Source organism: Artemia franciscana, chromosome 5, assembly GCF_032884065.1.
Source record: "Artemia franciscana chromosome 5, ASM3288406v1, whole genome shotgun sequence".
Lineage (NCBI taxonomy): Eukaryota > Metazoa > Arthropoda > Branchiopoda > Anostraca > Artemiidae > Artemia > Artemia franciscana.
The window spans coordinates 27368155-27382869 of record NC_088867.1 but is presented as its reverse complement, the minus strand read 5'-3'; the positions used below and the strand labels follow the sequence as shown (position 1 = coordinate 27382869).

Below are 14715 nucleotides of genomic sequence, written 5' to 3'. Positions count from 1 at the left end.
AGTTCGTTAAGATAATCACAAATTAAAAGCAGGTGACCATCCTTAATTTTATCATCCAAAACAATGACAAGAATAATCATGAGTGATGTGTTTGAAGCTTTAATATGATCTAGGTTTGATCTAGCGCCGTGATTCTCAAGGTGGGACATGGCAATATTTTGATGGGTCATGGGCAGGACTTGCACCCTTCAGTTGAATATACTTAAGAGCCTTGATTTTGAAAAAAAAAATCATATGAGTGACGCCCATTCAAATGCATTTAAAGAGCAAAGAAGATATATGATAGTCTTGCAACGATGTTATGTTGTATAAAAGGTGTTGTATTCAGTCAATATTTTTCATTAACTTAAAGTATACCAAGTTGATGGCCTTTTAGTAGCGCTACTTCAAAAAAATTCAAGCTCCGCCCCCCCGGGGTGATTTTTTTTCAATTCCTTAATGGAGATACAAAAAAGAACAAGATTGAGCGAATATACGAGCAGCGACTTGGTTGTTTGGATAAGTCGTCGACTAATCTACCCAAATACAGTATTTCCTCTTTTTCAACAGTCATGATCATGAGATTACTCAGTCTGTCATTTCCCATTGTTGATCGCAGATAATCCTTCACGCGCCCTAATGCCGAGAAGAATCATTCATTAGAGGCAGTGGTCACAGGTAAAGTAGCAACTAGGTTCATTAGTTTTAGCACTGCAGAATAGGCAATTAGGAGGTCGGATAAAATTTAAATAGCTCGAAGTAGATATATTTTAAAAGTAGCACATTTTGAAAGATGCAACTCTGTAAGAGAAAGCTGGAAATCTAAGGCATAGTCATCAACATTGAGAATCGCTTGGCACATTACCCTTTCAAACTTCTGATAAATTTGAGAAAATCAGAACTTGAAGGGTGGAAGGCTGATAAATCGGAAGGGTGGAAGGCTAGCTCGTGAAACGGCCTATCACCTCGAAGTACAGAAATTTACCTGAGTCTGATTTAATTGGCTGTCTGATGTTGCGTTTACCGGTGATTGAATTTGAAAGAGTCTAAAATGACAGGAAATGGCTCGACTTGTCTTATTCTAAGCACTACTATGGATTTTGGAGACTTTGATTCCTGGATATGGGGTAAAGTCAAGAATTTGGTTATGTTTTTGGCTGAGGTTTTTATTTGTCATCATTTCTCAGATTTAGGAATGTGTTGACCCAGACATCGGTGCAAGTGCCTTATAAATCAGCCAACTTTCTGTTTGAAGTTGTTCTGACAAACAATTTACAATGACTAACACTTTATCAATTATACGCAAAGTTGAGACTGTGGCTAGCACAGCAATAATTCAATCAAATCTGCCTTCACCTTGGAAATGGAGTGACTTGCGTAAAACCAGCAAGTTTGAAAAGCGATCTCAGGCTCCAAGACTTTTTGACTGCTATTACACTGGGATTGCACAAATAGCCTACTTTATGTCAAGTGTTGCTGCACGATATAAATATGGGAAGGCTTTGCACCAAAGATAAAAATTCCGAAACGTCGCTGATGTTTTTCAGGCAATCAGTCAAAACCAGGTGTAATCTGTGGGTGTGACAGGGTAAAAAGAAAATGCATGAGGCACCCTCTCCCCAAGCTTTGCTTGAACTCAGTTAGACTCCCCACTCCTAGCAAATATGCTGTCATAACATTGGGAAACACACAACATAGATTCTGCAAAAAAAAACCCCACTTTTTATAGTTTCACAAATCGAAGTAGATAAGCCTTCGACATCTAGTATTTGCATGTGATAACGGCCGATTAGTCGCTCCACTACTTTTCCATTTGATATGTACCTGGGTATTATCACTAATTTTGTTTTCTAGAAACATCTTGTGTCTTGTCAACAAGAATAGTGCAGTAATTTGCTGATTTTACCTCTGAAATAATTTTTTGCCGCAAGACATTTTCTATCAGTGTATCTACGTCGTTTTGGTACTGATGACTTCAATAGGAACCGAAATGGCTCTTTAGCTTGCTGTCCAGAATGAGGACAGAAGTAACATTTCAAAACGAAATCATTGAAAAGTAAGTGTAAAACTAACAGTACGAAAATTAATAATGCCATTCAGTGGCTCTGAGAAAACAAAAGCACGATGGTGAACAATGCAAGTGACCGGTCATTCAGTCTCGCTAGTTCAATATATCACATAGCTAAAGTACAAAAAAAGCTATTAAATAGAAAAAACTAGGTCTTTTATCCAAATCTAGGGGAGCGTGCCCCCTCCCTTCTCCCTAATTGGCACCACTGTGGCCTTTAAGCTTCCTTCAGGCGAATATGAGTAAAATTTTGAATAACAAACTTTAAAAACCACGAGGGGGCATGGGTATTTTATAAATGGCCCAACATTGCTTGGAAACCAACTGATCTAGCACAATCACGGTTATGAATGTAGGTGAAATGTTTGTCTTTATTGACTAGCTGATAGCCACTTGGCAAAGCATCAAGGAACAGGTCACTTCTTTCAGATCGGGACAGAAGATTTGCATTAATATCACCAGCCACAATCCAGTTTAATCCCTGATTAGTCACTCTTAGCAGAAGTGTCTTGAGTCACTGACGAGCACCCGCGAAAGAGTGCATATTAGGTACACCATACCAATAACAGCTGTGAGTAAAAATCAAGGTTTGAAAAGTAAACAAGATTTGTAGATTTTTACAAGTCTTCGAGTAAGAAGTACCAGGTTGATGAACTCCTAGAAGGTTATGCCAAAATTGTGCTGGTCCACATTCATTGACCCTCCAGAGCCAACTACTCCTACTACTAACAACTCGCCACAGCATCAAGTCACCTGAGGCCAACACCAGCTACGCACGCCCCTCCTCCATCCCAATCTATTCAAAGCTTCCCTCTATACACTCTCCCAAGAATTCCCCGTTTCCTTTAAATCTTTCTTTATGACATCCTCCCACCCCAACCGCGGACGACCCGCTTTTCGTTTAGCCATAGACGGTTGGCCGACTAGGACAATCTTTGGGGATCTGTAATCCTTCATCTGCTGATCGTGGCCTAGCCATCTCAACCTTTCTCTCATTATTGCCCTGGAAAGTGGGATTGATCCACACTTTTCGTACAGCTACTGTTTGAAATACGGTCTACCCAGAACAATCCGTAGACAATTTCTCTGAAAAACATCTAGCAAATCTTCGTCTGCTTTTCGCAGCGCCCATGCGTCAGAACCATATTTGACCACTGTCATCAACTGTCATCAATCAGACCTAGTAGGAAATGCACCCAAAAAACATTTAGACAACGGATATATAAAATACCCAATCACAAATGTATACAAGACCCCAAGTCCTGCTAAAGCATTTCGCTCTGAACCACTATTGCAAATACCTCAAAGGTTTTTTTTGTTTGCATTACTCCACTTGTCCTTGTTTTGCCGTGGCTTGTGGATAAATTATTATTTCCATGCATAAAAGCTTAAAAATGGAACCCCTAATCCCTGAGAGTATCATCCTTAAACGAATGGAACCACGTCCGAAATAAAGTTTGGTTTGTAAATATATAAAATTTCATCCAAAACTCAAGAAGGACAGTTTGCCTTACTTACTTCTGAATTTTTTTTTGTCTATTTCTTTGATTGGTTACAATGACGAACCTTTGATAACGAGCCTAAGAAGTTTTTTACATTCTTTTTTTCTATCAAGTCGTTTTCGCCGCTCTTCTTCAGTCTCTTTTTCACGATACCTTTTATAAGCTTCTCTACTTTTAGCCAAACGAGCAATCCTTTGTTCTTCTGTCTCATTTTTTCTTTTTTCTCTTTGTCTTCTAAGATTTGCCAGTCTCTGTTCTTCAGTTTCTTTTTCCAAACGCTGCCTTCTATGTTCAGTTCTCTTTTGGGTTCCCGAAAGTATTTCTTCTTCAGTCGCATTCTTTGGCTTTTGTGACATATACTCACGGTATCTTTCAAGCCGTGCAAGTCTCAGCGCATTTTTGTCTTGCTTCCTATAATTTTTCAGATTTTCTTTGCGTTTTTGCTTTACTTCTTTCGTCTTTTGTTCTCTCCTTTTCACCATCTTACGCTGTTTTGGTCTTTGAACATCATCACATTTTTCTTCTTCCTGCTTTCTCTTTGTACTAATATGACTGAGGGTTAGAAACATCTCACAACCTTTTTCAACCTCACTGCTGCACTTTTTGTCCTGCAAGAGCGTTTGTTTAGTTTCCTGCGTAGCAACGTCTACTTGCGCTTTTTTGGCTCTAACTTCCAATGTTTTTTGGTTTGCTACAAATTTCGGATCCCCATAGTATTCAAGGATGATTATTTCCTCATCGCTTTCTTCATCTGCTCGTTTAGGAAAAACTTTACTATTTTCAGTTTTTATTCTTTTCAATGGTTGTTCTGGCATGTTTTTCTGCCGTTTTCTGTTAGCTACTATTGCCTCTAATTTTTCCGATACTTTATTTTTATGAGATCCTTTGGCTTTGACATGACTTTCGTTCCCTAGTAGTTTAATCACATTAGATCCAAGTACCTTTTCATTTTTTCCAAGCATTTCAATAGTACTTCCTTTTAGTGACGTTTTTTTAACCTCATTACCAGACATTTCAACACAGTATGTCGTATCTCGTACCTACGGTTAGTTAAAAGCGAACGGTGAATTTGTGAGGACTTTCCTTTTGATAGAGAACATAAATGCATGGTGGCTAATTAATACAATTCAGCTTCCGATAGATATTTTTACTATAATTTTTTTTGCAATTTCTGAGATTCAGTTAATAGTAAGTTATATGTAGAAATAAAATTAGAATAATACTTTGTTTGTTCCCATGACAAGCTATAATTTATAGAGCGATATGTGTTAATATCGTCATAATTGGAGATTTATGATTCTAAGGCTCAGAATCTCTGAGTCTAACCAATCTTTGACTTTCAACATAGACCTTAGGGATTCGTGCAATAAAACGAATATTTATAAGTTTCTCTGGCTTAAAAAACAACCAAAAATCATCATCTGACTAGGACTGACAAAAAATTTAGATATTCTTATACAGGTTAGAGTCGATACAAATGACTTTTCCAACCATATCAGTCACGTCATAGACACATAGTACCTTTAAAATTTTATTTAACTACCAAGTCTACAGGAAGCTTCAAGGCTACCGAGTTTATGCAGCCAATGGGTAATTTTAGAAACACATTTAGCCTCAATCTAGCCATCAAAAGAGCTTTGTAAAGAACCAACACAATCATGCCTAGCCTCCTACTCAAAAATAGAAGCCTATCCAAGTCTATATTTAATTGTCACTATTATTGCAACCTTGTCCGTCATAATTTCCGCTAATGGAAGATGTTTGAGAATTTGAAAAAATGTGTTAATTGTCATTGTTATTCAGCGTAGTAACCAATTTGGAATAATCGGAGCAGTGAAAAGAAAAATTAGGAAAGCTTGGTTTATGGAGGATAGAAAACAGAAACATTTTTGCTCTGGTCAAAAAATCAACTCTCTCTGGGGGCGAACCAGGTGCAGATAAAAAAAAACTATAGCAAATGCAAAATAAGTTCTACTATTTTATTTATTTTTTTTAGTCAACAAATCGGATATATGAATTCTAAAGTCAATATTCCCATCAAGTCAGACTGAACAACTGTCTTAGGAGGCAAACCAAGTGCAAACTCAATGACTATGAATGATGCAAGTGAGACTCGCATGTACAATGTGCTACAATGACTGATACCTTGCACGTTCTAGTCGCAAAAATTGTAATATTAATTCTTTCCCAGCATAAGCGATATGACCTAATTTCACGTTACTTACCCTGGGAGATGAGAATTGGAAACTTCTAACAAGTTATGTTCCAAACTTCTAACAAGTTATGTTCCAAGTTATGTTCCATTAGTTAAAACGTCAATACGATAGGGCCCCACTGGTGTAGTAGGTCTATACATCTTAAGTCTACACAAAGTGCTTGAGCTGGTTCAGAACCAGACAGCAATTCCCTGTGACCTCCAGTTGAAAGGAGGCTTTGGACAATCCTTGGCCAATTTTGGTCTCTACCTGGTTTTCCACAATGGACGATGCTTTTTTTTTATCAAAAAAAGTTTACGTAATGTTTTGATTTGGCTCATAAAAAGGCCACTAGAACTTTTAATTTCCAATTGAATGGGCCCCTTCCGAAGTTTCTACGACAACTTCCGCACACAGTGCATTGGTAAAAAGACAAAAGTAAAAATACAAAGTGCCTACTTTTCTCTTTACTTAAACAGCACTATTGCGCTGCCTACGATATGTTACTTTTAAAGGATGTAATGGACTACAAAAAAAACAAAAAACAACTGCCCTACAAATTCAATAATTTGATGCTGACTTATGACTTTTAGTCTCGGATTCAAATATTATAAGCCCTGTGAGGAGTAGATAGTTTGGCTTATTAGGAAATATGACATCAATGGGAAAAGATATCTCTACTACTACTACTTCTAACACCTCACCGCAGCACCAAGCCGCCTAAGGCCAACATAGTTACGCACTCTCCTCCTCCGTCCCAGTCTATTCAAAGCCTCCTCTTTACACCCTCTCAGGAAGTTCCTATTTCCCTTAAGTATTTCTTATGAATTCCTCCCACCCCAACCGTGGACGAACTGCTTTCTGTTTAGCCCTAGAAGTTGGCCGAAAAGAATAATCTTCAGTAATCTGTCATCCTTCATCCGTTGAACGTGCCCTAGCCATCTCAAATTTTATTTTATTATTACCCTAGAAAGCAGGATTGAACCACACTTTTCGTACAGTCTGCTGTTTGAAGTACGGTAGAAGATATGAGTAATTTATCTATATCGGTTAATTTTTCCACGAAGACGCTGTTAATTTTTGGGCTAGTTTTGTCTTTCATTTGTCCTAGAGGATGATTAATTTGCAATTTTAAAAGAGAAATTGTTGAAAGAAAACAAGCCATCGTTTACAGCTAATACAGGACCAACCTATGGGTTGTTTTTAGTAAGTGTGAAGATGCCTCTGTGACCTCGGGTTGAATTGTTACAAGATATGTTAGCTGTAGATAGTTTGGATTTCCAGAAGATCAGAATTTTTTTTTACCTGAAGATTATGGTTGCGTGTTCATTTTTCCCCAGGGATGATCATGTCGATACAATGTCCTAGAATATCGTGAGAGGGTGCATTTGAACGGAAATTAGAAGTTCTAGTGGCCTTTTTGAGTGACTGAAAAGATTGGAGGGCACCTAGCCTTCCTCCCATGCCTCTTTTTCCAAAAGCCGTCCGATCAAAATTTCGAGATAGCCATTTTGTTCAGCATAGTTGAAAAATTTAATAACCATGCCTTTAGGGTAACATGATCGCCCACAGCCATTGGGGAAAAGTCTATAAGCTATGAAATTTACCTATTGTTTACATACAGTATTTGTTGTAGGGAAGCATACAGACAGTTTTCGGAGGGGGGAATTTTCTGTTGGGGATGTATTTCCATGGGGAGAATTTTCCGAATGTGAAGTTTCCGGGTAAAGTTTTACACTGTGGGGATGTGATAGAATTCCTATGCGAAATTCTTTTCATTCGTCTTACTTTATTTTTGCTGACTCACTTTGGCATGTAGAGACGTTCTGGGGGAAATGTTCAGTGGGTTTGGAATTGCGTGAGGAATTTTTACACTGGACGAATTCTTCATACGAGAATTTTCTGCAGAAGAAATTCTCCATGGAGGAATTTTCCGCTGAAGGAACTTTCAACTGGAGAGTGGGAGATCTCCGGAAAATTGTTTCCTCAGAAGGAGGATTTCAGGAGTGGTTGGAAAAATGATTAGAAATTAGTCTTTTTGAAATAAAAGAATGTTAAGGATAATCTTTCAGGTGGAGTCATCCACAAGAAATGTTATGGGGAGGTATTTTCAGCGAGGATAGAATTGTTAAGAGGGAATTGTACGTGTGTGTGTGGGTGGGTATTTTGCGTTGGGGGAACTTTCTATGGAGGAGTTTTTCAGATTGGAGGGTCCAGATTTACTGGCATTATTTGAAAATCAATCAGAAATTAAATAATAAAAACAAGTTTTTTCAACTAAAATTAAGGAGCAACATTGCTTCTTGACACCTTGCTCTTTACATGAAAGTTTGGCTGTTTGCCTCAATTTTTAAGATCAACTCTTGAAACACGAGGGATCATTTAATTAGAATAAGGAGCTTGCTTAAAAGTGCTAAAAAATTAGTGTGAAGGGTAAGCTGTCAAGGAGGGGGCGACTCTCTCAGATACGGAATAATTTCTGTTCTTCCTGTCTTTTGTTTGTCCTAGAGGATGATTAATTTGCAATTTTGAAAGAAGAATTGTTCAAAGAAAACAAGCCACAGTTTACAGCTAATGCAGAATAACCTATGGGTTGTTTTTGTAAGAGTGAAGATGGGTCTGTAATCTCGGTTTTAACTGTTACAAGATACGTTAGCAGTATATAGTTTGGATTTCCAAGAAAATGTGACAACATTGGAAGAGATATGACTAGTTTATTTGTATTGCTTTATGTTCTGTAAAGGCACTTCAATCGTTAACATGCCTGAAAAGCGATTGTTTCCTAATCACAGAAAAATCCTTAAGATTTGTCAAAGCAGGAGCTAGTACATACTATTTTGGAGCAAACTATTTTGTCATCGCTGTTACCCAATACACCCTTTAAAGTATATTTGATGCAGCCTCGCAGATTTCTTGGTTAAGAGATCTGCGTTAAGTTAAGGTGATGTCAGGCCATCACCGGCTTGACTACCAGTCTTATAATTGTACTAACGTCACTTGCAACTGACGCCATCCTACTGTCTTATTATAACGTCATTTATTGTCGTAGCCTAGGATTATGACGTTGTTCATCAATTTGTATAGGAAGATTCAGTTTTTTGTCAAAAGAAACGGTTTTGTTTACTACAAAATGTACTAGATATATTAATTTCTTTCGAATTGAACTCATGAATAGCTCTCTATGATGTTCCTCTGCCCTGCTAGCAGTAGAGGTAAAAACGGAAAAAAGGAGAATAAAGTTGAGCTGCCCATGCAAAAAAGTGATTTTTCTTGCTATTCAACCTAGGGGACTGTAAGTTTCCTGTATTGGGTTTCGGCCAACATGATTCCAATGGTGTGCTGTTTGTTCTGATCAGTGTCAGTCCATTTGAGAAAATGTGCAATTTTTGTTTATAAAAATAATGATATTTTGTCGGATAACAGAAAAAACAACAACAACGAAACATGGTGCTTTTACAATGACATAAAAAAAACAGCAAGACTTTCTGTGATCTAAATAAAAGATAGCACTTTTTGCAATGACGGAGGAACAATGATGCTCTGTCCAATGACAAAAATAGCTATTGCACTTTCTGAACTCACTAAAATGAAATTCAATATGGAAAATGTCCTTTTTTTCAATGACATAAAAAGGCATATGTGACTATTCAGTGACTGAAAAAGTAGTGACAATTCTGACAGTTCCGCTTTTGGTGATGACTAAAAATATTTATTATATAAATAAAAAATAAATAAATACGCACCCGTGATCTGTCTTCTGGCAAAAAATGCAACATTCCACATTTTTGTAGATAGAAGCTTGAAACTTCTACAGTAGGATTCTCTGACGCGCTGAATCTGATGTTGTGATTTTCGTTAAGATTCTATGACTAATAGGGGGTGTTTCCCCCTATTTTCTTAAATAAGGCAAATTTTCTCAGGCTCGTAACTTCTGATGGGTAAGACTAAACTTGATGAGACTTATATATTTAAAATCAGCATTAAAATACGATTCTTTTGATGTAACTATTGGTGTCAAAATTCCGTTTTTTTAGAGTTTTGGTTACTATTGAGTCGGGTCGCTCCTTACTACAGTTCGTTATCACGAACTATTTGATTTGGCATTTCAGATCCCTCTTCCCCATCCCATGGATTACCAAAAGGGAAAAAAATCTAATCGATAACTGAACTGGTCCTGCCGTATAAAATCTATGTGGTTGCCTTGGGGCTCTGGATGGGTGTTATTTAGAGGGTAGCAATGCCTTGAAAAATCAGAATTGGAATATCTAAAAAAAAAACCTGCAAGGTCTTGTCTATAAGCATTTTGTACTTGTTGCCTAATTTAAAGTTACATTGTCTATCCATATATGGAAGCCGTAACTGGTTCCATCGACTTTGATCCCCCCCCCCTATTCATTTTTTGAATGTTGTAAATAGGCTTATCGACATATTCCATCCTTTGTGACCCTTGGTGATTCCAAGATTATGTAGGGTGGAGTTCTTATGATTGAACTACTAAAATGTAATTATATTTATAATATAGAGTTACACTACCAAATTTGCGAAAATCTAATTTTATAGATGGCATCTACCTTATAAATATAATCTTTTAGTCTTACAGAAAGTTATTCAACTCAACTTATACTGTCATACCTACTCCCATCTTGACAGTAAATATTGGTATTTCTACAACAGTAACTTCTAACTCTGTTGCTTCTGCTCACTCCTACCAATACTACTCCTGCTTCTACTATATCCTACAACAGTGCTGTCACTTACTTGAAGTACTTTTACTTGAAGTACTACTTAAGTAAAATGTTCCATTACTTGTACTTTTACTTAAGTAAAAACTCTAGGGTGTACTTATTACTTGATACTTAAGTAAGATTACTAAATACTTATTACTTAAGATACTTTTAATGTACTTGTTTTTCAAATACTTTACCTTTGACACGAAAATTTTGTGTGTGTGTGCTTCGGCAATGTACAAGAAAACATCAACTTTAGATTTAGAGCAAACTCAGATATAGCTTTTGTGTGTCTGTGCTTTGGCAATGTACAAGAAAACATCACCCTTTAGATTTAGAGTAAACTCAGATATACCTCCATGCCCTATTTTTAGATATGAAATAAGGTATTTGTTTTTGACAAAAAAAAGTTATAGTATTATTAACACTTGGTTTAATTTTTGTTTAAAAGTTATATAAGAAAGAAAATTGAAATTATTTCGCAGTTCACCGGTCGACAGTGAGCTAAAATCCCTTGTTTTGTGCTAGATGTTGCATACTATAATCATTTTGGGCTTATATTTCTAACATTAGTGTTTAAGTTTTGTCATCTCGTCAACTGAACCAGATTTCTACCATTTCATCATCTTCAGGACCATATTATTGGCAAAACTACTGAAGCTATGAATCTTTGCCCATCTAAATGTTGTCTGCAATAAACAAGTCTAGGTAATTCTAGCAGGATCCAATGCAGTGGTATTTTGTCAAATTCGTTCCAGCAAATTCAGGTATTCAGATGAATCTGACTTCAGATTTCTCACTCCATTCATAAGTTATAGGCCCTACTAAACTGACTTGAAGCCCTCTCCCTCTCGCCCTATTTGAGATAGGGTTTGTGATATCGGAACTTGATATCCATTTGCAAGTTATACTAAATTAAACAAGAAACTTAAATTTTTCAGGAATTAAAACCCACTCCCCCTTGTTATATTTAAGCTAGGGTCTTTATTTCAAAACTTGATATGTGTCATGGTCTTAGGCCTCTTTGGTTCAATTTTTATTCAGATCCATCACTCCATTCGCAAGTTCCTCTGAATTAAACGAAAAACTGTTTTTAGCAGGTAAAGCCCTCTCCCCCCTGTTTTATTTGAGCTAGGGTCTTCAACTTGATGTGTCTCTCATGATCCTTGGCACCAAATCTGGCCATCAAAATTTTCATCCAAATGCAACCAACGTTTCTCCCCCTATACGTGATTACACAAACGGACGGACAGACAGACAGACGGATGGGCGGATTTTACAACGTCTTAGGTAGCCATGTTGGCTAATTGGATCCAAAACAAGGAAAGCAATGGCATATCATCATGCAGGTATCATCAACTATTTGGACAGTGGAAAATATCCATCAAGATGGGTTTTTGAGATATGTCTGTCTGTGCAATCGAGTATAGCGAATTTGTATTGAAATTGAACTATTTGGATTAAAATTGAGCTTAATTAGCGCGATGGGGCTTTAAGTGTTAAAAAAAAATTCGATTTTTTCATTTAATTCACTGTAACTTGCATATGGAGATGAATTTCGATAAAAATTGAATAAAGATGCCTAAGAGTATGATATGCATTGAGTTCTGGGATGGAGACCCAGGCTTAATTAAAAGTTGAGCTTTTCACTTAATTCAGTGTAGCTTGCGAAAGATTGATGGATCTCGGTGAATATTGAACCAAAGGTGCCTAAGACCGTGACAGGCATCAAGTTTTGAGATGAAAACCCAAGCTCAAATAGAACAAGGGAGAGAGGGTTTAAGTGCTGAAAAAAGTCAAGCTTTTGGTTTAATTTAGTATAACTTGCGAATGGAGCAACGGATCCAAATGAAAGCTAGACCAAAGATGACTAGGATCAGGGCTCATATCGAGCTTTAATATCACAAGTCATATCTAAAATAGGACAAGGGGGAGGGGGTTTCAAGTTTTAAGAAAGTCGAGTTTTCCTTCAGTTTAGTAAGGCCTATAACTACTTCCACCCATGGCTTGCCCAAAGCCTGGAAATAACCCTTTTCTAAAATAAGTCATACTGAAGCCAACCTTCAACCAAATATTCCGTCCCCAGAGAAAAATTACTTTATATGGCACTTGGTATTTACCAAGTGACATACAGTGATGGCAAATCCTGTAGGTCTGTCATTCCGGTCTTGCTAGTTAGGCACTTCCAGATAAGCTAGGACGACGAAATTTGGCAGGCGTATAAGGGACCAGACCAGATTAAATTTGAAATAGTTGTTTCCTGATTCGACCATCTGGGGGGGGGGGAGTGGGAGGACGGTTAATTTGGAAAAATTAGATCGGATCTTAATTAAATTTGATATTTAGATGGATATCATGTCTCAGAGCTCTTACTTTAAATTCCGAATCTTCGATAACTCTTAGAGTTGAGTGATCAGGATGAAACTTGGTGGGAAGAATAAGCAAAAGTCCTAGATACGTGATTGACATAACCGAAACGGATCCGCTCTCTTTGGGGGGTTGGAGGGGGTGTTAATTCGGAAACATTAAAAAAATTGAGGTATTTTTGGGTGACCGTTCGTGAGGTATTTTTGAATTTGATATTAAGAAGGAACTCATGAGCGGGGAGAGCGGGTGACCGTTCGTGAGGTATTTTGAATTTGATTTTAAGAAGGAACTCATGTCTCAGATGTCTTATTTTAAACCCTGACCAGTTCTGGTGACATGGGGGGAGAGTTGGAGGGGGAAACCGGAAATCTTGGAAAACGCTTAGAGTTGAGTGATCAGGATGAAACTTGGTGGGAAGAATAAGCACAAGTCCTAGATACGTGATTGACGAAACCGGACTGGATCCACTATCTTTGGGGTAGTTAGGGGGTTCAGTGCTTTGGCGAATTCTGTACTTCTGGACATGCTAGGACAATAGAATTGGTAGGCGTGTCAGGGACCTCCACAAATTGACTTGATAAAGTTGATTTCCCCGATTCAACCATCTGGGGGGCGACTGAAGGGAGAGGAAAAATTAGGTATTTTTAACTTGAGAGTGGGTGATTGGATATTAATGAATTTTGATATTTAAAAGGACCTTGTGTCTCAGAACTCTTATTTTAAATGCCGACCAGCATTAAGCCTCTGATTTTTCTTTTAAATCAATCTATTGATTCTTATAATTTTGCTAGAGCTCATGCCATTTGAGCTCTTGGCTCTTCCGACCTCGTCACAAGTGCTATATGAGCTCTTAGCTCTTATTTTATTCCTTTTTTCTCAGAAGATTTTCGACTTAGTCTCATGGTTTTTGCCACTTCATGGTGTGAAAACTGCTGCTAGAAATAGATAGGTTGCAACTTCGGCCGTATTGTCTTCTAGTATATTTAAATGTGTGCTTGCATCGTTCTTGTGTCCCCTTAAAAGTTCTGTTTCTTACGGTAATATTGGTTTGTCTTCTGTTGCATATGCAGACGACTTTCTTCTTGTTGTCTGGACTCGCCGTGGATTGCTTTACAATTTTACTATATTAACCAATGAACTATCTAAGATTGGACTGTCAGTTAATGCGTCTAAATGCGAGTTTATTTGTTTTAATAACCTTTATGCGGTCGCTCCATTCGTTGCTGGAACTGCAATTCTGCCATGTTCTTCTTTAGTTAGTTGGCTTGGTCTGTGTTTCGGTCCGGCACTTTCCACTACCTTTTCATCCCTAGTGAATCAAGCCGTGAAAAACCTATGCTTCGCTTACGGGAAAATATCCCCAAACAAAAGCCGTTACAACCGCAACGGTCCGTGCATGATTTATAACGCTTATTCCGTCCCTGTGCTTTTTTTTTATCAGGCATGGCTCATATGTTTCGTAAGAAAAATCCCCATACTCTACGTGCGGCCTATTTCAGATATTGCAAATTTCTCCTCCGGCTTCCTAGATGGCACCAAAACAGAAAAATAATTTCTCGATTTGGTTTAATAGATGTGCCTTCTCGGATTTGGTCTTCCAGTGATAATTTATGTAAAAAGACTATCTACTTTTATATTTATATATATATATATATATATATATATATATATATATATATATATATATATATATATATATAGAATAAATACTTGAAGTAGTACTTAAGTACAATTTTGGCAAGTACTTGATATTTGTTACTTAAGTAAGAATTTGGAAAGTACTTATTACTTGATATTTAAGTAAAAAACCAATGAGTACTTAATACTTGATACTTAAGTAAAAATTTGGAGTACTTGTTGCAGCACTGTCCTACAAC

The 14715-nt window shown here is 37.2% G+C and overlaps 1 protein-coding gene across 2 annotated transcripts in view; it reads left to right on the top strand.

The window, feature by feature from the left end:
• LOC136027195 (3-ketodihydrosphingosine reductase-like) overlaps window positions 1-14715 on the top strand; it is a 50096-nt gene that overhangs the window by 12384 nt on the left and 22997 nt on the right. The gene's annotated exons all lie outside the window — the stretch shown is intronic.